This window comes from Protopterus annectens, chromosome 6.part0, assembly GCF_019279795.1.
Source record: "Protopterus annectens isolate FY-2018-M chromosome 6.part0, PAN1.0, whole genome shotgun sequence".
In the NCBI taxonomy this organism is placed as follows: Eukaryota; Metazoa; Chordata; order Ceratodontiformes; family Protopteridae; genus Protopterus; species Protopterus annectens.
Window position 1 is genome coordinate 913,218,498 of NC_056737.1, and position 24,009 is coordinate 913,242,506.

Consider the following 24,009-nt stretch of genomic DNA (forward strand, 5'->3'; position numbering starts at 1 on the left):
AACAATTAGTAAGAGTACCCAGTAGGGGTTGTCCTCACTGGTACGGGAGTATCTTGCTCTGTACCTTGCGTACCTTCATCAGTGGTTAGGTCTGACCATAAAGCACTCAAGGTACCTATAAAAATTTCATTACGACAAACTAACCTACTCCTAAGTGATATATTGGCAAGCTTCAAATCCCCACTAAACCCAGTTAACTTCACTGAATATGCAGAAATGTATACTACCACACTGCAGCAGCATGTGAACAGATGTACGGATGCAACCATACCCTGCAGGAACAAGTACAGGGCAAGCCCCAGAAGTAAAAACACATGGTGGAACCATAATATCAGTAAGCTTTATAAGAAAGGAAAAAATTGACCAAAACTTAAGAGTAACCCACAGAATGGCAGAGCCCTATTCACTGACATAATCAAACAACTCAGGAACTCAGTAAAATCCACCACAGCGAAGTATGCGATAGCTGCCTGAGCCAGAGACAATCCCCAGGCATTTATTTAGTTATGCTCATAATATCAAAAGCATAATGTGAATGATGTTATCTGTGCTGAGACTGAAGATACAGCAAACCTACAGGAGAATAAATTTACCCCCATCTGTCCCTCAAAATATACCTTAAACTGACTTGCCTCCAGCTATTACACAAGACCAAGTCCTAAAAGTGCTATCAAATGCTAAAAATACTGCATTGTTGGGTCCTGACAGTATCCCTGGATGCATTTTAAACAGCATGAAGCACAACTTAGCCACACATCTAACAATAACGTTCAGCCTCAGTCTCCATACAGGTTTTGTGTCATGCAAATAGAAAACAGCTACAGTTGTTCCCATGCAGAAAGAAGGACCTTCCACAGACCCAGGCAATTGCAGACCCTTAAGTCTGACCAGCCTAATATGCAAAGCCATGGAAAGACCTATCATGGTACTAATCAGTCAGAACATAGGGATCCTACAATCACTGGACCCATCTCAGTTTGGTTGCATTAATGGCAGTCATTCTTACTCAAACTGCTGGAATTTTTTGATAAGGTCACCAAAGCAATAGATAAAAGTGGTACACACTGCTTACCTCAATCTGACCAAAGCTTTTGACATAGTTCCCCATTCGGGCATTGTAGAAAAACTAAGTTATCTGAGAATAAATCCCTATGTCATCCATGAGTTGCCTACTGGCTCTCAGATAAGGACTCAGGAAATCAAAATAGGAGAAATTACCCCCAGAAGAGACCAGTCACCTGTTGAGACTGCAGGGTTCTGTGCTGGGACCTCTTCTATTTGTCATCTACTTTTCTGAAGCAAAAGCCAATACCTAAGAGTTCTGGTTGACTAAGTTTGCAATTAGCTGCATTCTACAAGCAGTCATTGAATTCTCAAATGATTTAGCCATCCTGCAGGAAGTTGAGTCCCAATTGTTATTTCTTTCAGCTTTTCCCGGTTAGGGGTCACCACAGCGGAACTCCGGTCTGTTAATGATTGGCAGTTGATTTTTACGTGCGGAGTTGCCGGCCCTGACGCACAACCTTCAACAAAGGTACGAAGTTGAGTCCCAATTAAATAACCAAAATCATGGACTGAATCTAAATGCCATAAAGTACATTATTGTATCCTTTGAGAAGTCATCTATCCCATGGAACAACCACATTAACAATACACCTCTCAGAAATGACCCAGTTATTCAGAATTTGGGAGCTTATATGGACAGTGACCTAACTTTCAACCAACAGGTGTCCATTGCTGTAAAAAAGTCCTTCTATATTACACTGCTTATAAACAAAGATATTGTTTCTAGATCTAGGGATGTCTTTGTTCCCCTTTATTCAGCCCTCATTAGGCCACTCATGGAATATTACACCCTTTTTTGGCATGCATCTATCCAGATATATGCAGCAACTGGAATGCCCACAGAGATACCTTACTAAAACAGTACATGGCCTAAACAACCTTTCCTACATAGACTGATTCAAAGCCCTGTCACTATACTAGGTATCCTACAGACTGTTAAGAGGTGACCTATGTCTGGCATGCAAGGCATCCTCCGACCCAGCCCTGAATGATTTACTGCACATCAGCAAACCAGATGGCATCAGAAATAGTCAGTCTAGGGATCCAAACCTCTTCTGCAATGTTAACAGAACAGTTTGGATGGATGGGTATTATAGGTTTATAGGTTTATATAGGTTTATAGATTAGTACTAGGCTAACTGCCCTTGCGAGCCATTTTAAGCCTAGCCAGTTATCCCTTGTGAGATTCAAACCCTGTACCTTGTGTTTGCAAGACAAACACCTTAACCATTACGCCATCCTCCCAACCCCTAGGTATGTCATGCAGAGGATGCCACTGCCCTGGAACAGATTCCCCATCTGTGTGAGACAAAACTATGTCATTCATATTCAAGTGCAGTTTGGCTCTATAGATAGTAAACAGCAAATGTATCCTAGGGCTGCTCCCTGTACTACTTCTGGGCAGAGGCATCTCCTAAATACTTTATCCCATGCATGGGTCCCATCAAATTATCTATGGTATGATCCTAGTTATTCTCATTAGAGGTAAGATAAAATTGACCATGGGATGGGTAAGGCCAATCTCCATCCAAATGGAATAGGTTAATTCAAGCACAAAAAGGGAAACTGTTTAGGCTTAAAATGGCTTGGATGGGATGGGCATCTAGAGTAGTACTTAGCTATGAACCTGTGTATGATGGGATAAGTTGGAAGGTGTGCCCACCCACATGACTGAAGGTGTAAAAAAGGTGAATTAGAATTAAACATATTTTTCCATTTAGGCTTCTAAGTATAAATGTCACAATCATGGAGGGTGCAGTATTTTCTAGTAGATGTAAAGCATATAAAACATGATGCTAGCATGACAAATATGGTGAAAATTAGAGTAATGGACTTTGGGCTGAATGAGCCTGACATTTTAACCATAAGAAATTTTCACAAAATCTATAGGGTGATGCTCACACCCTAAGAGTACCCAAGTGGTGCATTGTTCGTTTAATTTTATTTTTATTTATGTATTTATTTTTTTGCACATTTGATATCTGCTAGCAGAGGTAGTGTAACAGCGTGTTCATATTTCATTAATTTGTTGGTTCGTTACTGTCAGGATCATTCATTGACCTATGACCTCTGTTAGTATGATATTCCACACTGAGCACAGTATCTCTCTCACGCACGCAAGCACACATAGAATGCCATTGATAATAGGAGGCATCTTGCTGTTGTTGGGTATTCCTTTCCTTGCGTATCAGAGATAAGTAGCGTCATTTGGAATTTGTTATTCCAGAGCAGCCCTTGGATTTGGTATTCAGGTACTGCTTATTTACCTCACTAAACCTGTTGTGGCATATTTCTTGGCTATGCTGAATTCTTGGTAAGTGACAATGGGAGACTGTCTCTTGCTGTTCATGAGGCATGTTGTAGTTTTAATATTGTTTGACTTCAGCTTATTGTGTCTAACTAGGCAGGTTTTCATTCCAAACTGGGCTGGCCAATTGTAGTTTTCCAGGTTAGGAATGTCCAGTCCCATGTTTCCACCCATCTTGCTATAGCAAGCGTAATGCTACCTTTGCCCTTTGCTTCCCCCAACAGAATCCTTTTGATTTATATCCTATGTTGCCATGTAGAATGAGGTCATTGATGCTGTACGATATTGGCGTGTCTGTAAGTATACAGCACATATTTTGCCACATGTCATGTTTCCTGCATGTTGTCACCTTTTCAGTTTGTTTTACAGGTAGATGAGCCACACCAGATGCCCTTTTTTCCAGATATGACCCATGGCAAAATGTATAATTAATGGAATAATATATACATTCAGATGAGATGTTAAGTTGAGGCCTCATCTAAGTGAGCTAATGATAGTTCAGGTGAATGTAAAAGATTCCACAGTACTTGTCAGAAGGAGTAGGGAAGTTCACCTGTACCATGACCAAATTTACCCTAGTCAGTATGAATACCACTTCAGGTCTCCCCAGAAAAAATGCCATTGGCCTAGTGGCACTAACACAGTCAAGTCAATAAAGTATAGCTAAATACATTAATTCATAGAACTTTTGTACAGAGCACATACAGCAGAAGCTTTGGAAAGGCACTGATATTTAACTAGTTCTTATGGGTACATCATTATTTGGGAGGGAAAAGATATGAAAACAGCAGGTTCCTATAGGGTTGGAAGGATAAAAGTTTCTAGGTTTCAGGTCTGTAGAGTAAGAAAGCATAATTGGTGTTTGAGTGGTAATCAGTAGTAAATTGAAACAAGGACATGAGAGCTGAGTGCACTGTTCTTGTGCAAGCTTTGAAACGGAGGACGAGAGGGCAGTAATTAAAAGGTGGCAGCGTGAATATAAGGAAGGATCTGAAGTAGTTAACTTCATTTTATCTGCAACCTGTGGGTATTCAGATCCATATTGGATCCAAGTTGGCAACTTTTTTTGTAGCATCTGCTCCGAGCTCCTCCCTCTACCCATAATGCACTACAATCTCCTACCTTCCCTCAGATCTCATTTGCCGTGCCAGTAGTGTGCATCATGGTCACCTTCGCTCTGAGCTCAGGGATAGTAAGTTTATTAATACTTAGTTTTTAGTGTGTCTGAGTTAATTGTTTCCCTTCCTCCTCCACTAGTATATCGCTTGTTCATTGATTAGTTTAAAAAAAAAAAAAAAAAGTTTTTTGTTGTAAAACTCTGTAGAGTAGTTGTTAGGCCTGCCCTTCCCCTACGTGTGTTTTGTGTGGGTCTATATTAGATCACTGAATGCTTAAAAAAGTGAACAGTGATTGATCGACCCTATGTAAGCGAAAGCTTAAAATATCGAAGCAACAGAAATCCAAATTTTTTTCTTAGGGAAAGAATTTGTTTGTCCGTTTCTGTTGCTTCGGTATTTTCAGTGCTGTGGTGGAAAGTTACGGGTCGGGTTCAGGTAAGTGCATGATTGTGTGGATGTGAGTGTTAGGGTGGGTTAGGGTTAGGGCGCAGGTTAGGTATGTATGCGATTGTGTAGATGTGAGGGTTAGAGCGGATTAGGTGAGTTAGGGTTAGGGAGCAGGTGAGGTGAGTGTGCGATAGTGACAGACCTTAGGGTTAGGGTTTGGGTTAAGGTAAGTGGATAGTTAGTGGTGTGTATAGTTTAGTGTAGGGTTCGGTGTCAGATTTTAGGTGTATGTGTGTGGATTGCTCTTTGTTTGGTGTGCTTGTGTTGTGTGTATGTGTTTTGGAACAGCGATTTTTTTCCCTAGGGAAAAAAATCGCTGTTCTGAAAGTTTGAGATTGTCAGCTTTCGCTTATATAGGGTCAATTAATCACCGTTCGCTTTTTTAAGCATTCAGTGATGTAATATAGACCCTTTTGTGTGTGGTGATTTTGTAGATGGTGGTGTTTGGTGCAGGACAGTGGCTGATTAGCCAAAATCTGTATTTAAGAAATGCACAGAGTGTGGCCATAAGCTCTCCCCGGCTGATGGTCACACTCTGTGTGATATTTGTTTGGGAGTGTCACATTTGTCGGCACAATGTGCAATCTGCACTGGGTTCAATCCTAGAGCCCTCAGGGATCGGAAGGCCAAATTTGTAGCTAAAGGCCTTCTCCCTGCATCTATGCTGGAATCTGCCACGGCCTCGGTACCTAGTATCCAACCTCCTACCCAGACAGGGCCTCAAACTCCCACTTCTTCTGGTGCTGGGTCAAGCAAAGAAAAAGCTTCAGTCAGTGTAGCTGACAAAGAGAAGGACAGAGAAAGGTGCAAGGAGAATAGGGACAAAAAAAGAGATAGACCTCGCAAGAGATCCCCGGACAGGGAGTTCTTTGTTAGTCCCCCTTCTAAGTCCATGAGACCAGTTTCTCCACAGCTCCGGTCTCCTTGTTTTTCACTGGAGCCGTTGGATCCTTCGGATCCAAGGCCTTCCTCGCCCTCACTGCGCAGACCAGCCAGATTCGAGTCGGTGGCTTCTTTGCGATCAACTCAGAGCTTATCAGACTTAGACAAGGACAGGATGATGTGGAGATTCATTCAGACCCAAATACAGATGGGAGTCTTGCCAGGCCCCTCTACTTCCTGAGGGGGGACCTCCATGACCTTTTTCCACCCCATCTCTCCTTCCGCAAACTGTGCTTCGGCTTCGGGGCTCTTGGATCCGAAAATTTTCGGAGCTGGTAGCTCAGCACCAACGGTTCCCCCAACCTTGACTCCAGCTGTTACCTTGAGCTCCTCTGATCCGACTACTTCAGACCCAAGTGACTCTCTGTGCCATGGACAGGGAGTCGGACCAGAGGGAATGGATTCTTCGGCTCCGCCTTTTTCGGATCTGACCCATTTCCTCGGACCTCAGGCTACCCTTGCTTCGGCTCTGGTCCCTGCTTCGGATCTGGGGAGGGCTTCTTCCTTGCTGGGTGCCAAGGAGGTATGCTGTCCTTCAGCCTTCGAAGTGGTGGAGAGGGTTTTTTCCCAGGGATTGAGACCCCAGCCCATCCCCCCAGACACCTCTGGATTTGGCGACGACTCCCTTCATCCCCAAGTTATTTCCCCTGAGGAACCCCCTGCGGCTCACAAGTCCTCTTCTGAGAGTCCCACTGAAGAGGGTCACCATAAGCGCAAGTGCAAAAGGAGGCAAAAGGAGGCACTTGGACTCCCCCCAGAGTCCCTCGCTACGGACACTGACTTAGATGAAGGAGAAGGTTCCCCCAGATCCCCTCCCAAAGACATCTCCTTCGGAGAAATCATGGAGATCCTCTGCCAGAAGGCAGGTTGGTCAGCCCCAAAACCTTCTGGGGATGTCAGTGTTCCTGGAGGCCTTTGGCACGGGCCCATCTACTTCCTGGGTGTCCCCGCCAGTTGACCCCTTTGTGGACCTTATCACCATGGGGGCATGGAAGGAGCCTGACACTGTAGAGCCCATCCCCAAACACCCCGACACAATTTTATATCCCCCTTCTGACAGGCAACCTTGGTCAAAAGGAGTCCCAGTTGATGCTATGCTGGTAGCATCAGCCACCAAGAAGGAACTAGCACAGGAGAGTTCCTCAGTCTACCCTCCAGACAAGGAGTCCAGGTCGGTGGACAGGTTTGGGAAGCACGTTTATTCCTCAGTGACCTTCTCAATCCGTGTGCTGAACTATTTGGCACATGTGATCCGGCTTCAGCGAGACCTTGCATCGGAATTCGCTGAGTCGCCCCCAGAGTCTTTATCGCCACAGGACAAACAGTTGTTCTCTGCGAAAATGTCTACTCTGAAGTCAGTCTCAAACACGTCCATACGGCTCCTTTCCCATGCCATGGAAGGAGCAGCTAGGGCGGCCGGGACAGACATAGTCCTGAGTCATCATGTCTGGCTCAGGTTGTGTCAGTTTGCGGACCCTTTCAAGGCTTCGTTTATTAATGCCCCCTATGACGGTTCTTCCCTTTTTGGGAAGACAGTACATGACACACTTGTCCAGAGCGAAAAGGACGGGAAGACTTTGTCTGCCGTCGGAATCCGCTTCTCCAACCCTCAGCGGTCCTTCTCTAGGAATCAAAGAGGGAAAAGAAGATGTGGTTCTGAAAATCTCAGTTTTCCCGGGATTCTCAGGACAACTATTCCCCCAGAGGCAGAGGGGGGACAAGATCAACGCCAACCCAGAGGTAGAGATGGTCCCAGGAATTTTGGGTGTAGGGAACCTTTTTCTGATAGACCCAGTCAGCAGCTCTGAGGGGTTGCCTCGGCTGTCCTACTCTGGAGGCAGTTGGGGGGAGATAATCCTTATACCCAGTGGCATGGGAGTCCATTACAACAGATCGCTGGGAGTTACAGATTATATCCAGAGGTTACACCATCCCATTTGTTGCCCCTCCAAATGTTCCAAAACACCTCCCGGATGTTCCACCCGCTCACAGGGAGGCCACAGCTCTAGAGGTTTCAAAGCTGCTTATCAAACGAGCCATCGATCAGGTCCCCCCCGGACCAGTCCGGATCAGTCGTCTACTCAAGGTTCTTTTTAGTGCCAAAAAAGATGGGGGACCTCGGGCCCATTCTAGACCTGTCAACTTTGAACCTGTCTGTAGCCAAACAGAGATTCCGGATGGTCACCCTACAGTCCATTCTACCTTATCTCCGAGAGTGCGACTGGATGTGCTCGTTAGACCTCCAGGATGCTTACTACCACATCAAGATCCACAGAAGCTCCAGGAGGTTTTTGCGCTTCCGGCTGGGATCCAGTCATTTTCAGTTCAGAGCCCTACCCTTCGGTCCCACCGCAGAGCCCAGGGTGTTCACCAAGGTAATGGCAGTTGTAGCAGCTCACCTGAGGCTTCAGGGTATTCAGGTATTTCCTTACCTGGATGACTGGCTTTTCGCTGTGCCCAACAAGCGTCTGCTTTGTCTGGCCCGAGACTACTTCATTCGGTTGGCAGATCTATTGGGGATTACAGTCAATGTTCAGAAATCCCAATTGCAACCAGTATAAGTTTTAGACTTCACTGGGGCATGGCTAGACACCTTGCAGATGAAAGTATTCTTAACTCCAGACAGGATTTTACACCTCAGGTGCCACATAGCTCAAATAGCGAACTTCAAGTCTCCAAAGGCGAGCAAGGTTCTCCGGGCACTGGGCTCTATGGCTGCCTCCATATCGATTCTCCCTTGTGCGCGCCTTCATATGCAGGTTCTTCAATGGACTCTGGCTGTTCAATGGTCTTGGCTAGACCTGCCCATGGAATTTCCGATCCGGATCAGTCACGCCTGCAGGACTTCCCTTCTTTGATGTTTAAATTCACCAGAGATATTAGAAGGATGCCCCTTCACGTCATCTCCAGCCCAAGCCACAGTGACCACAGACTCCTCCCAACTCTGGTGGGGGGGCACTATTCGGGAAGGACAGTCCAAGGCATGTGGTCCCAGTCAGAGACCTAGTTGCACTTAAATGCTTTAGAGATGAGGGCAGTGCTTTTAGCGTTGGAAGCCTTTCACACTGTCCTCCCTCTCAGATTGATTGCAGTTCAGTCAGACAACATGTTGGTTGTCTGGTATATCAGCAAGCAGGGGGGAACCAGATCCTATCCCCTATGTCGCGAGGCCATGAGAGTGTGGGAGTGGGTGATCTCCACCGGTCAGTTTCTGATAGCAATGCACATCCTGGGGCGCTCCAACATTTTAGCGGACAGATTGAGTTGGGCTATTCTGATGCTGTACGAGTGGTCTCTGAAACAGTAGCGGAGGAGATATTCCTTGCATGGGATCAGCCTTGCTGCGATCTCTTCGCATCTCCTTCCAACTCGAAGTGCAGCGAGTTCTTCATTCTGATTCCCTCACCAGGGGAAGCCCCCAGAGACAATCTAGTCCATGCTTGGTCTCCCGGGCTTCTGTATGCTTACCCACCATTGCCACTCATTCTGAAGTTCTTTCAGAAAGCTTGCCGACTGTGGTGCAAAGTTATCCTCATTGTCCCATTCTGGCCTCATCAGGTTTGGTTCCCATTCCTTTGGTCTCATCTCTTAGCTCCTCCGTGGGTTCTGGATCCCTGCCCAAATCTAATCTCCCATCCTGCGGGTGTCTGCCTGCCCGACCTGGGCAGCCTCAAGCTGACAGCTTGGTGCTCCAGTTCCGTTGATTGCCAGGACTCCCGGTCTTTCATCCCCAGTAAAATCCATACTGGTGGCTTCTGTTAAAGATTCCACTAGAAAACTTTATTGCAGTAAATTTAAGCGTTTTTCCATTTGGGCCTCACAGAGAAACCTAGATCCCTTTACAGCCCCTGTTCCAGCGGTGTTGGATTTCTTGTCTGGCATTTTTCAACAAGGAGCTAGCTTCTCCACAGTGAAAGTACAATTGGCAGCCATTTCTAATTTTCATGTTGGTGAAGACAGCATTGCCTTAACTTCTTCTAGGCTGTGTAAGGCCTTTCTTAAAGGCACTTTTCTGTTGCGCCCTCCTGTCAAGGATTCATTGCCCCCTTGGCAACATTACCTTTGTCCTACAGGCATTGGTGCTCCTCCATTCGAACCTGCAGCATCGGTGGATTTAAAAGTTTTATCCTGGAAGACACCTTTCCTAGTCGCCATTACATCTGCTAGGAGGGTTTCTGAGCTTCAAGCTGTGTCTGCCGTACCTTCTTATTTGGTCTTCCATAAGAATAGGGTCTCTCTCCGTACTAATCCTTCCTTCTTACCCAAAGTGGCATCTGAAGCAAACATAAACCAGTCATTTAATATGCCTGTTTTCTTTCCTAATTTCCAAAACAAGAGTGAATACAAACTTCATTTGTTAGATGTTCATAGACAACTTCGCTTCTATCTTCATAGAACATAATCATTCCGCAAGACTGACCAGTTGTTTGTTTCCTTTTCCAAATCCTTTCTGGGAAAGCTATTTCTAAGGTTTCTTTCGCCAGATGGATCACTCTTTGTATTTCGCATGTCTACAAAGCCAGAGGTTCATCTCCTCCTGGTATTGTTAAAGTTCACTCTACCAGGCCCATGGCGACTTCTGCTGCTTTTTGGTCTAGGGTTCCTTTGGACGACATTTGTGCAGCAGCAACCTGGGCCAATTCACATACCTTCATTTTCTGTTACAAATTAGATCTGATTTCTGGAGTAGAGAATCCTTTGGCTCTGTGGTGCTCAGGAATATCCTTCCATAAGGGCCTCCCAGGATTGGAGTAGCTGGGGACTCTGTCCTACAGGTTGCAGATAAAATGAAGTTAAATACTTCAGATAAAGAAGTTATGTACTCACCATAACATTCCATCTGAGTAGTTATACTTCATTTTTCTGCAACCTTCCCTCCCTCCGTCCCCCAGACCTTGTCCTGTCTATACAGGTTTGGTTCATTGGGCTGAGTTGCTTATGTATTTAGTTGCAGCAACTCGATCTGAGGGAAGGTAGGAGATGGTAGTGCATTATGGGTATGGGGAGGATCTCGGAGCTTGGAGCAGATGCTAGAAAAAAAGTTGCCGGCTTGGATCCGATATGGATCGGAATACCTACAGGTTGCAGAAAAATGAAGTATAACTACTCAGATGGAACGTTATGGTGAGTGCATAACTTCTTTTTATGGTAAGCTTTTCTGTGTGATGAATAGGAACTAAAAATTATTCTGCACCTTAAAGCAGTGATATTTTCTCTTGCTGGAGCTAGCCATGAAGCAACATATTTTGTTAGGGCTGCATTATAGGGCTGCATGTTAAGTGGTGTGGCTTATAGCAGGATGTCATATTCAAAAGTAGACATGAGGATGTCTCTACCTGCCCTTCATTCTTCCTTGGCTCATTATTAGAAACAGTGTAGCATGTATGCGTCTGTTTTTTGCAGTAGATCTTCAGTGCCTACAATGAAAGACAAGGATGATTCAAGACATACCCCAAGGTATTTAAAAGAAGACACTGTATAAATTTACCAGTAGGATCTAACACAAAAAGGTCTTTATCAGCTATAGACAGCCTTTGTTGTATATGAAACAGAATGGCCTCTGTGTTTTTGAAAATTAACAGGGAGGCTTCTGCTGTGAAAGCAGTGAAGATATGATGAATATCAATGGTAAAGTGAGATCACCAGTATATAGGATGATATTAATATTGAGTAGCGAATGGGAATGGAGAAAAAAGGTAATATGAAGCCAAATTAAGGTCCTTTAATCTAAGGTAAGTGTCTTTAACTCAAAAGATAGACTTCAAGTTAAGATGCAAAATTAAATGGCTTTGTCAGCTCCATATAAATAACTCTCTACTAGGTGACCAATATCTGTATCCTTTTAAATATCAAAGAGTTAGTAGGACTTGTAATTACTGTAACCATGTCTGGAGCTGTTCTGTTCATCAGAGATAAGGTCATAGTCTTCATGATGTTGTTTTAGTTAAGCAGAAGCTACCTTTTCAAAAATTAAGTGAGAGCAGGAAACTACAAGACTTCAAGAGATACTTGGGGCGAGCTTTGCAGAATATGTCTGGTTGTAGCTGATTTTCAAACATTTTTTTAGGGAGAATCATTATAACAGTAAGTAATAATATTCAAGTTTACCCACCTGCTATTTTCTGTACTCTGTCTGGATTTCCCATGTTGTCTGGCCAGATTTTCCAAGTTTTCCCCTTTACCTGTGACTATCGGTGCTGGTCTTGCACCTTTGAGGTATGCATGCAGAGTAGAGCAATATTTCCATATAAATCCAATGCTGTCACACCCTCTCTTCGGTTATTCTTGCTGTCTGTATACTGCTGGTCCCTCATTTTCAGGCCTGCATTTTTTCCAGGTGGATAGTTAGTTTGTGAGCTGCTATATTTGTTTTTATATGGAAAAGCTTTGATAATCTTCTGGACCTAATATGAAATAAGGGTATCTGTTCTCCCACCAAATTAATAAACGAGTAAGCTTTTGATGCACATTGTATCTAAAGATTACCGCATATTACTTTTTTTATGGCTTGAGTAAAATCTTATATTTCTTTAAATGAAAACATAGCTGCTAAACTGCAATGATTAAGGGCACTTTCTTCTTAACTAAAAAACATGCAAAGTGTCTGTTACAACAGAGACAAATAAGTTCTACTTAATTACTACTAAAACTGGAATCTCTAATGTGATCATAGGTTTATAGGTGTGTACTAGGCTGAGGACCACCGAGGCCTTTTTTAAGCCTAGCCATTCATTCCAAATCAATGACAAATTCTGGTACCCTTGGTAGTACTAGCAGGGACTTTGGAGATTAAACATTTATTTTGTTGGTCAGTTTTGTCAGCCAGAGGACCTTAATATTGGCATTGACTTGAGAGCAGTAGATGTCAAGAAGGAGGGGTTCCAGGACCAGTTCCAAAGGGGCTGTGCTGGTGACTTTGTACAGTTGGCCTGCCCAATTCTAACTTCCTGGGTCCTGTCTGTGAGCCAGTTGGATAAGGGTTTATACCTAGCCTCTTGAGTTTGTCAGCAATGCCCGAATGGGATATTGTGTCACATGCCTTGGCCAGATTAAGGTTGGCAGTGTAAACTGTTTTCCCCTCATCCTTTGCACTGGTGACCTTTTCAAAGAAATCCATCAGGCTGAGTAGGCATGACCTACCATTGACGAAAGCAAACCAAGTTGCATCTAGTGTATGGGAGTTTCCTGTGTCATTATTGATCATTTCCATGATAATCCTTTCCATGGCTCTGCATATGAGACTAGTGAAACTTCTGGGTCTGTAATTTCAAGGGTCTGTAGATGGCCCACTTTTGTGCAGAAGGATGACTGTTACTGTTCTCCATTTATGAGGCACAAAACCCATTTGGAGACTACAGTTAAATAGTGATCCCAGAGAGCCTAATCTATTGTGTTTCATGAATCCTGATTCCCCGTTACCCATGGTCACCATGGTAGGCACAGATAGTACCATTGAAAGTTGATAGGGCAGGCATTCGATTGTCGCGTCGCCACCACGAGGGCACACGATCTGCCCGAGTTTAAGCTGCCGGGCCGAGACCCGGATTGGTTTTGATCTGATAAATGCATGCATCCCAGGAGGTTAGCGCTTGTCAGCATGTATTAGCTCTAGAATTACCACAGTTATCCAAGTAACGGTGGAACAATCAAAGGAACCATAACTGATTTGATGAGCCATTCACAGTTTCATTGTAGCGCATGTGCACTGAGACTTGCATGGCTTAATCTTCGAGACAAGCATATGCTACTGGCAGGCAGGATCAACCAGATAGGAGCGCCTCAGCAGACGGAGAAGAGGGACCGGACCCCGCACCTCCGCCGATGGGAGGGGTCCCTCTCCCTGTGGAGGGGGCATCCCAGGTGCTGGTCATGGACCGGCGACCACTTACAGTGAGCTTTGTAGACCCATTCCCTTGTGATAGTTGGGGGAGTTGTATTTGATGGTATTTCCTGATGGGAGATAATGGGGAGAAAAGTTAGAGCTAACTTTATCTGCCAATAAGTTTGCTATACCTTTGTACTCATTGTAGGTGGCTCTGTTAACAATGAGCTCTGCAAACAATTGTGTATATCCTTTGATGTTGCAGTCATAGCTAAATAATGCCTTGTGACTTCTGATTGTCCTTTGCAAGGGAGGCAAAGTGTACATCAAATTTGTATTTGGGAGATTTTATTTGTCCTCTGATTTGTTTGTTTAGTTTGATAAGAACACTTTTATTGTGTTGGGTACTGTACCTTCTGTTTTTGACAGGATTATCTTCCTACTCTTATTATGATTCCTCCAGGGTAGCGTGTTTTTTGAGTTAGTTCTGTACTTATTCAGGGTGGGTACAGCTACTTAACATGCTTGTATAGGATTTCTCTTAACAGTTCCTGTAATAATCAGTTTTCTTGGGGTTTAGGGTGGCTTCAAATTTTGCCAGGTAATCACTTAATAGTAGGAACTTAGCCTTAGAGTAGTTCTTGAACATTCCAGGGTTAGCTGGGGTTCCGAGTTTTATTTTTACTTCACAGGGGGACATTTTGTGGTCTGAAATTACCAGAGATGATTTTACATTAGCAGCTGTGCAGCACTTTCCCTGTATTAGTGAGAACCATAGCCAGTGTACTTGTGCCCTTGGTCAGCGTATAGACAGTCTGATCCAGGGAGTTTGTGTTTACAAAATCCAGGAATCTCTTTGCTTACACGTTTTTGATTCCAGGTTAATAATGGGGTAAATATTTTGCCTATGGTGATTTGAAGGCAGAACATCTCAGGTGCGTCTTCCGGTTTGACCAGCCTAGAGGTATATTTATTTTTTATGTTACTCAATCAAGACACCTACTCCTTTAGTCCTTGCATGTGTAATAGCTGGTCTAAATGGGTGGAAGGCATTAAGCTTTGCACTGCCAAGGTGCTGTCTAGCGCTTTAAACCATGTCTCAGTGACTGCACAGACATCAGCATTCTCTAGGGAGAGGAGAGGAAAGTTTGTAGGGAATAGAGTTTCTTGTTTAGACTCCTAGCATTGAGCTGTAACACCTTTATATTTTCTTGGTTTTTATTTGCTATGTTGGAAGGATTGTCAGTTTGGCATTGCCTAAAAAGGTGCTGTGGGTTTAGGACAATGTTGAAACTAATATTCAGAAGCCTAGAGGGAAAGGTGCAGACCATCCCTGGCAAAGTAGCTGATCTGTTGACCATGTCCTTCCATCTTGATATTGCACAATCATTTTCTGTACGTAATGGGGCATCATTCATTGATAAGGTAGAATTTTGATCAATGCTAAGCTTATACCAGCCTGAGGCACACTTTCCGAGAACTCCATCATGTCTCTTCATATAGTCTAGGGAGGTACGTCACAGGTCATTTACACCCACATGGAGACTATGACTGAGTCATACTAATATTAGTAGTCCAGTGACCTGAATGTGTGATATAATTAGTCAGATCCTGCCCCCTAATAAGAAACTGTGACTTTCTCTTTAGCATGATGAGAGGTACATCAGTGTGTCTCTCAATGGATTCTCCAACGACCAGAATGTTGAGCTGCTTTATGTGCTTAGATGTAGAGGCTCCATAGGATGTCGCAGTATGTGTTAATATGAGGGTTGTTTTGAAAGAATGCATTTGGTACTGCTGAGGGCATTTGTGTTTTGTCTAGGAGGTCTTTGGGGTTTAGGAACATTACATTTAAGTGCCTCAGCATATGTAGATCTGTGTGTCTGGCTCATGTTGTGTGTGATGGGTGCATTGTGTGCACTACTGACAACCTAATTGACATTCTGAGTGCTTTTATGTGAGAGCTTTGCCTGTAATGGCATTGTATAAATACACCTCTCTCATACAGTATCAGTTTTTCTGAGAATTAGCTCTTTGTCAGTGAATATGAGGTAATTTTGACATCGCCTCTGGATGCTCCTATCCACCAAGCTACCAACTGAGATGTGTGAATGTTCATATCCATGGCAACAGGCCTTTTTCATATTGATTAGACAGTTGTGAGAATATAAAGTCAAGTCAGAAGTATCTGGTCACAACTCTGATGGCAGTAGCTGTTACTGCATTAACTCGCTGCCTGCACACAGGTATTTGTGAAATTACAGGGGTACTTTTGCAGTGTTAACTCAAGGTGTCTGCATCTATATAGGGCCCTGTTAAACACTTGAGGGAAACTACTGTAGTAGACCCTGAAGATGTATGGATGAAAAATTTAGGGAGATTCTCTGAAGTTACCTTAGACAGCAGCTAATCAAGCAGTAGTTATTGAAAAGAAAGAAGGAATTAAGCTTTGTCCAGAATGATGAATACTGAGCATTAACTTAGTTGGTTACTTCCTGGCTATGAATAGTGCTGGTCTTACCACAGTTTCACACTACTGGGATCCAGTGCCCCTGCTTCTTCTCTCACCAGAAACAAAACAGCAGCACTAATCTGGGGATGAGAAGCAGGCCATAGACTCTTTTGGTGATCAGCAGTCTCGTCCCAGATGCAAGTGTGTGTAGGCTTGTTTTTGCCTTTTCCTGGTAGATGCCTTGAATAGCAACAAGACCAGTCAGGAAGGTCCCACATAGGCGCCCACTATACAATTTGAGACGGCCAGGAATCAATGGCTCTCTGCTGCTTCTCTCACCAGCAGCAAAACAAAAGCAGGACTCATAAGAGGAGTACTGAGAAGGAGAAAGTGGGCACTCCAAAGATTGGTGGTATCATGAGATTTTATGTTGTCCTATCTCACCGTAATTCTTGCTGGTTAGGTTCGGAGCCATTCTCGGCACCGACTCGGCCAAATTCTAAAGCTCGAGAGCTTCCATTGACTTGAGGCTAACCCCTATCCCATGATGCTCTGGGCCAAATCCCGGATTTTGTTTGCTGCTCAAGCTTCAAGGTTGCTGTCTGGCTGGCTCATTGGCTAAATAGACAAAATATATATTTTTCTCTGTTGTTTCCTTGTTTTTTTTCCCTCTCTCTTCCACTTCAGCAGTTATTGTGAGTCTGCATTAGATCTTGTCCCTATTCTTTACTAGTTTAGATAGCACCATTTAAGTTAGAGGGCTCTCGTGGCCCGTTTGACTACAGGGCCACTCCCTTCCCTCTTTTCTTCTGTTTAAAAAAATAAATCCTATAAGATAGTTTTTTTCTGCTGTAGTATTAGTTCACTTTACTTGTCAGTAGCGGTTCCTTTTTAGGTAATCTCTAAAGCGAAAGAGCATCGACCTTCTGGGTTTAAAAAATGTGGTAGATGTACCCAGAAAATGTCCATCACCAACGGCCATACTAGCTGCATCTACTGCCTCGGTGAGGTACATTTACAGGACCCCTGCACTATCTGTCATGCCTTCAGTAGCAGGGTGCTCTATGAAAGGAAGAGGAAACTAATTGATAGGGGTTTAATGAAAGGGGCTTTTCAGGAATCTTTAGACAAAAGACAGAGCTCCAAATCCCCCCCTTCTGCCTCTAAGACACAGTCTACCAAAAGACTGGCTTCTTCGGCTCCATTGACTGAGCCACCTAAAAAGATTGCGTCATCATAATCGAGGGCTCTCTGTTTCAACACAACCATTACTGCTGTGGCTCCAACAGTGTACTCCGAGTGGGCAGAAGCCTCTAGTAGAATACACTCCCCAGAACTGGAGCCTGTCTCGCCTATCTTCAGATCTCCCATTTTGGAATGGGGCAGATCTTCTTCCTTATCCACTCGTTCCTCCAGGAGTTTATCTGATGAGGACATGGAGCGGATGGTGACAAGATTACTTAAAACACCAGACCTGGCAAAAATGTTGTAGTCTCCTGACTCAAAGGTCTTGGAGCTGTCCATGCCTACATGCCCCGTGATGATTCCTCCTCTGACCACCTTAGCATCTTTGGAGCCTGAGAGCTCGGATCCAATAGTTGTGGAACCGTTGGCATTGAGAACCCCTGTGGAAACCATCAGTAGTCGAGGGGTCTGCGAGCCGACGCTCACCAGTCGGGTCTCGGGGGGAGAGTCAGCTTGGGCTGTTGTCCGACCCAACTCTTCCTTTCAATGCCTTGGCTAGGTTGAGTTCCGCTCCCACGTCAGCTTTGGGGCCATCTGCCTTGCCTCAGAGCCAGCCCTCTGTTTCTTTGGAGGCAAGGACCATTTTGGAGTGGGGTGGGGAGGCTTTTGAGCTGATGGAGAAGGTGCTGTCATCCCAGATCTCTCGGTCCTCCCAGGTGCCAGTGATTCACCTCTGCCTCCCCCTAAGCGTAGAGACCCGGAGCCTCAGGAAGCCCATGTTGGTGGCATTGTCTCCTCTGAAATCTCCCCGGAGTACCCCTTCGAGGAGGTCCCTCGGAAATGACAGTGCAAAAGGAAGCACATAGACTCCCTCGAGTCTGTCACCTCTGATACTGACTTGGATGAGTCTGAAGGGTCCCCAAGGTCCCCCTCTGAGGATGTATCCATTGCTGATATCCTGGAAATCCTGAAGTAGGGGGGTGACTGGCAGCCCATCAACCCTTTGGAGGATGAATTGGTATACCTGGAGGCTTTTCGGTCTCACCCTTCCACCTCCTGGATGACTCCCCCTTATGACAAACTGCTAGGGGTCATATCCCATAAGGCCTGGACATCTCCTGATACAGTGGAGCCTGTTTTGATGTGGCCCAACAAGTTTATTACTGCCCCTCTGATAAAGAATGTTTTATGAAAGGTGTACCTGTAGATGCCATGGTGGTGGTGGCAGCCACCAAGAAGGAACTCTCAAAGACCTCTTCATCTGTTCATCCTCCTAACAGAGAGTCTAGGATTATGGACAGATATGAAAAGTGTACCTTCTCTTCAGTGGCCTTTACCCTACGGTCGCTGAACTACCTTACCCATTTTACGAGACTTCAGTGGGATCTCCTACAGGAGTTAGGATATTCCCTTTTAGGGTACAGCAGCTTCGGGGTCTGCAGATAAAGTGTCTTTGCTGCTCTTTACCCTCACTTCCATTGCAAACTCCTCCATGAGACTGATTTCTTACGCAGCGGATGGAGGGAGTAGGGCAGCAGGAATATCCCTCAGGAGACATTCCTGGATGCGCCTTTGCAATTTTGCCAAACCCTTTAGGTCTTCCTTCACCAATACTCCCTTTGATGGTTCATCCCTTTTTGGACCAAAAGTGAAAGCTACTTTAACCAGGTGCAAGCAGGATGGGAAAACCTTATCTGCCATGGGAGTCCATTTTTCTGCCCCATCTAGACCTTATCCCAAAGGTCAAAAGGGTGTTAAAATGTGGTTCCGCAAGTCTCAAAAAGGTTTTTCTGATGTGCATGGCGACTCTTCCCCCAGGGGTAGAGGGGAAGTTATAATGGAAGATGCCGGCCTCGTGGCAGAGGGGGGCTGCAAAACCAGGGTGACAGAGATACATTCCCTGACAGGCCCTTCCAGCGCTCCTGAATGGAGGCCCGTCTGCTTTTCTCTGGAGGCAGTCGGGGGTCGATTGTCACTGTATCCAAATGCCTGGCAAGAAATTTCCCTTGACAAATGGGTACAAACAATATCCAGAGGTTTATTACATACCCTTTTCTACCTCCACTAAAGAATTGGTCCTTACCGGATATCTCACCTGGCCAAAAGGACCATGCAACACAAGAGGTAATCTTGTTGCTAGAGAAAAAGAGTCATCCAAGAAGTCCCTGCAGACCAAATTGGATCCAGGACTTATTCAAGATTCTTTTTACGTCCAAAAAAGACAGGGGACTGGAGATCCATTCTAGATCTTAGCAAATTAAACAAATCAGTGAAGAAGTCGAGGTTCTGGATGGTAACTCTGCAGTCAGTCTTCCCATTTATTGGGAAAGACAATTGCATCCGCTCAGCAGGTCTCCAGGATGCATACTACCATATAAAGATGGACAGGTGATCCAGAAGACACTTATGCTTTTGGCTGGAGCCAGTCATTACCAATTTCGAGCCCTGCTCTTTGGTCTCACTACAGCCCCCAGAGTGTTCACCAAATGCATGGTAGTGGTCATGGCTCACTTGAGACATCAGGAATTCCGGGTGATTCCATATCTAGATGACTGGCTCCTCACTGCCACCACCAGGCATCTATTAGTTCAAACGAGGGATGAAAATCATGAAACACTGTCACTTTGCGCCAAACTAGGCATCACAGTAAACTTAAAAAAAATCTGCCTTGTCACCGTCTTAACATATTACCTTCTTAGGCACAGATCTGGATTAAAAAAACATGAGAGCAAGACTTACCCTAGACAGAATTCAGTCCCTTCACTGGCAAATCAGATTTTTGATGTCAAAGAAAAAAGATCAAGCCAGATTTGTGCTGCAAATCCTGGGTACCATGGCAGCAGCTGTACTTTTACTTCCGCTTGCACATCTACACATGAGAGTTCTACAATGGTTGCTCTTTGCTCAGTTGTCAATGCAAGATCTTCTTTCACACCAGATTATCATCACAGAGTCATGCAAAACAGATCTTCTTTGGTGGCTACAGACACATCAATTGTATCATAACATATTACCTTCTTAGGCGCAGATCTGGATTCAAAAAACATGAGAGCAAGACTTACCGTAGACAGAATTCAGTCCCTTCACTGGCAAATCAGGTTTTTGATGTCAAAGAAAAAAGATCAAGCCAGATTTGTGCTGCAAATCCTGGGTACCATGGCAGCAGCTGTACTTTTACTTCCGCTTGCACATCTACACATGAGAGTTCTACAATGGTTGCTCTTTGCTCAGTTGTCAATGCAAGATCTTCTTTCACACCAGATTATCATCACAGAGTCATGCAAAACAGATCTTCTTTGGTGGCTACAGACACATCAATTGTATCAGGGCCGTCCTTTTGTTTTTCCTCAACCGAATGCAGTACTGACCATGGACGCTTCCCAGACCGGGGAGGCATTATCTGGGAATGACCGTCCAAGGCCTATGGCAAATCATAAAAGCCACTTGCACATAAACGTTATGGAGATGAGAGCAGTGCTTTATGAGTTGCAGGCATTTCAGGACTCTCTCCCATGGGAACGGTTGCAGTTCAGACAGACAACATGTCAGTAGTGTGGTATATAAATAAGCAGGGAGGAACCAAATCTTACCCACTGTGTTGTTATGCACAACGAGTTTGGCAAGGTGCAGTTGCTTCACAATGTTTTCTGATAGCAATGCACATCCCAGGAAAATCCACTGTGATAGCGGACAAGCTCAGCAGAGTGATTCTAATGCCTCATGAGTGATCCCTGAAACCAGAGATCAGGAAAGTCTTCCAAAAATGGGGCCAGCTTTGCTATAACCTATTCACCATGTCCATGCATACCAAATGTAGCAGCTACTTTGCCAACATTCACCCTCCAGGGAAGTCACCAAGGGATGCACTGGTTCACGATTGGCCCCGGGATTGCTTTATGCTTTTCCCCCTTTCCTCTAATCCCCAAAGTGATCCAGAAAGCCAGACTGTTGAAAAGCACTATAATCCTCATTGCTTCTTACTGGCCTCGTCAAGTTTGGTTCCCCTTTCTCTGGACCCATCTGCTGGAGGAACATTGGATTCTGGATCCAATTCCAGACCTCTTGACCCATTCTTTGGGGGGGGAGTTCCATCCATCTGTCCAAACCCTCAAGTTGACAGCATGGCTGCTTCAGTTCCACGCATAGCCAGGTGTTACCCGTTTTCCCCTGCAGTGAATCATATTCTCATTTCTTTCCATAAACCATCCATGAGGAAATTATACTCCACTAAGTGGAAAAGATTTTCATATTGGGTTGCAAAACAAAACATAGAGCCTTTTACAGCTTCCTTATCTGCAATTTTAGACTTTCTTACTGAACTGTTTGAAGAAGGAGCTGCTGCAGCTACCATTAGGGTCCAACTGGCATCCCTTTCTAATTTTCATACCGGAGAAATGAGAGTCCCGATTATGTCTTATAGGTTATGTAAGGCTTTCCTCAAAGGTACCTTCTTACTCAGACCCTCAATCAGAGAACCCCCAGTCCCTTGGGATCTAAATCTTGTGCTAACTTCATTCATTTTACCATCCTTTGAGCCCAGTTCATCTTGTGATTTGAAATTTTTGTCATGGAAAACTCTCTTTTTAGTAACCATACCCTCTGCCAGAAGGGTATCAGAGTTACAAGCTCTCTCTAATCATCCTTCATATATCATTTTTCACAAGGATAGGGTCTCCTTGAGAACTAATCCCTCGTTCCTTCCCAAAGTCTGTTCAGACAATAATTTGAGCCTTTCCATTGAATTGCCAGTCTTTTTTCCAGACTGTAGCGACAAGGCCAAATATAAATTGCACCAGCTGGATGTTCATAGACAATTACACTTTTACCTGCACAGGACAAAAGATTTCAGGAAATCTAACCAGCTTTTTGTCTCTTTTTTTGGACAAAAAGAAAGGATTGCCAATTTCCAAGATAACCTTATCTAAGTGGATTACTGACTGCATTTCTTTCTCCTACAATAAGCAGGGTAAGCATCTACCAGGAAAGGTAAGAGGACATTCCACTAGGTAGTCTCAACAACCTCTGCTTTTCAAGCTAGACTTCCTATTGATTCTATCTGTGCAGCCACAACATGGGTGAGACCTCATACCTTTATCACTCATTACAAAATAGATGTGGCCTCCTGGAACAGGTCCTACTTTGGATCCACTGCATTGAAGAGCATTTTTTCCTGAGCCACCCTAGGATAAAGGTGCTAGGGACGCTGTCCCAACCACCAAGAATTATGGCGAGATAGGACAACATAACATTAAGAAGTTATGTACTCACCATAACATTCTATGTTTGTTGCCCATCTCGCTTATATTGTTGCATCCCACCCTCCTTCCCCCATCCTGTATTCCTGGAGGAACTGGTGGATAACTATATAATATGCACATACTTTTTGATGGTTTGGAGCCTCCGTTCCTGTCCTTATAAGGTATTTTATATATATATATATATATATATATATATATATATATATATATATATATGATCATTATGAAATCCTGAATACTTACAATACTGATGACCAGAATCCCGAGACCAGATACCCAAAAGACCAGAAGTCCAGAACCGCGAATTTCAAAATAGTGAAGTACGGCGATGTCAGGAGGTTAGGTAATTATCTGTGTTTGGTTGTGTTGGTTTGGGGCTTTAGTGTGTGTGTTGTGACTGTGATGTGTGTGTGTGCGGGGAATGTAGGTGTGTGGTGGTGTTTTTGTGTATTTGTCTGTATAGTGCAACCTTGGAGTTAGAATATCTAAGTAGGGGGGTGTGGGAAGCACATGGGGGCTTGCCCCCCCTCTTTTATGTAGTGTAGGTTTGTGTTTTGGGTGAAGGTGTGTGTATGTGTGTGGTTTATTTTTACTGTAGTGTTCGGTATTTTAAATTTTGCACTTCTGGTCTTCCGGTCTTCTCGTCTTTCAGGTATCTGGTGTCGGGATTCTGGTCTTCGGTATTGTAAGTATGTCTTTCACTTGCAAACAAGATCTGGGGATTTGGCCTAGAGCATCATGGGTGGGATAGGGGTTAGCCTCGAGCCAGTAGAAGCTCTCAAGCTTTAGTATTCAGCCGGGTCAGAGCCGAGAATGGCTCCGAACCCAGCCAGCAGGAATATAGGTGAGATGGACAACAAACATAGAATGTTATGGTGAGTACATAACTTCTTATTTATATCCTAAGAGTTGCAGTGTGCACCAAGTGTAAGAAGTTTTAAGAGTTTAAGGGTAGGGCCTTATCAGTTGTTTTGACAGTATCCAATAGAATATCAATGAGATGAGACTTTGAGGAGTTTCCAAAGTCAAATTTGTACTAGGGTTGGGAAACTGAAACACTAGCAAGTTTAAAAGCACAATAAGGATAGGATGGGTGGGCAGGAAACATCAAATGCAGTTAGATAACAGCAGAGTCACACAGAAATTCAGTTAAATGATAATGCAGTGAAATGTTTGCATTTAAATACTTGCAGCTAAATACAAAGTCCTGCTTCTCGTCTCCTCCCACTAATTAGGTAGATTGGATTCCTTTCAATCAGTGAATGGAAAATAATTATTTTCTAACTGACCCTAGTTAAGAACTTTTAAATCCCTAAGGAGAAGAAAAAACATTTTGAGGTAAAACAAAATTTAAAATAAAACAAATTAATATAAGAGCAAAAACAAAATAAATGCAAGTAACCAAACATTAA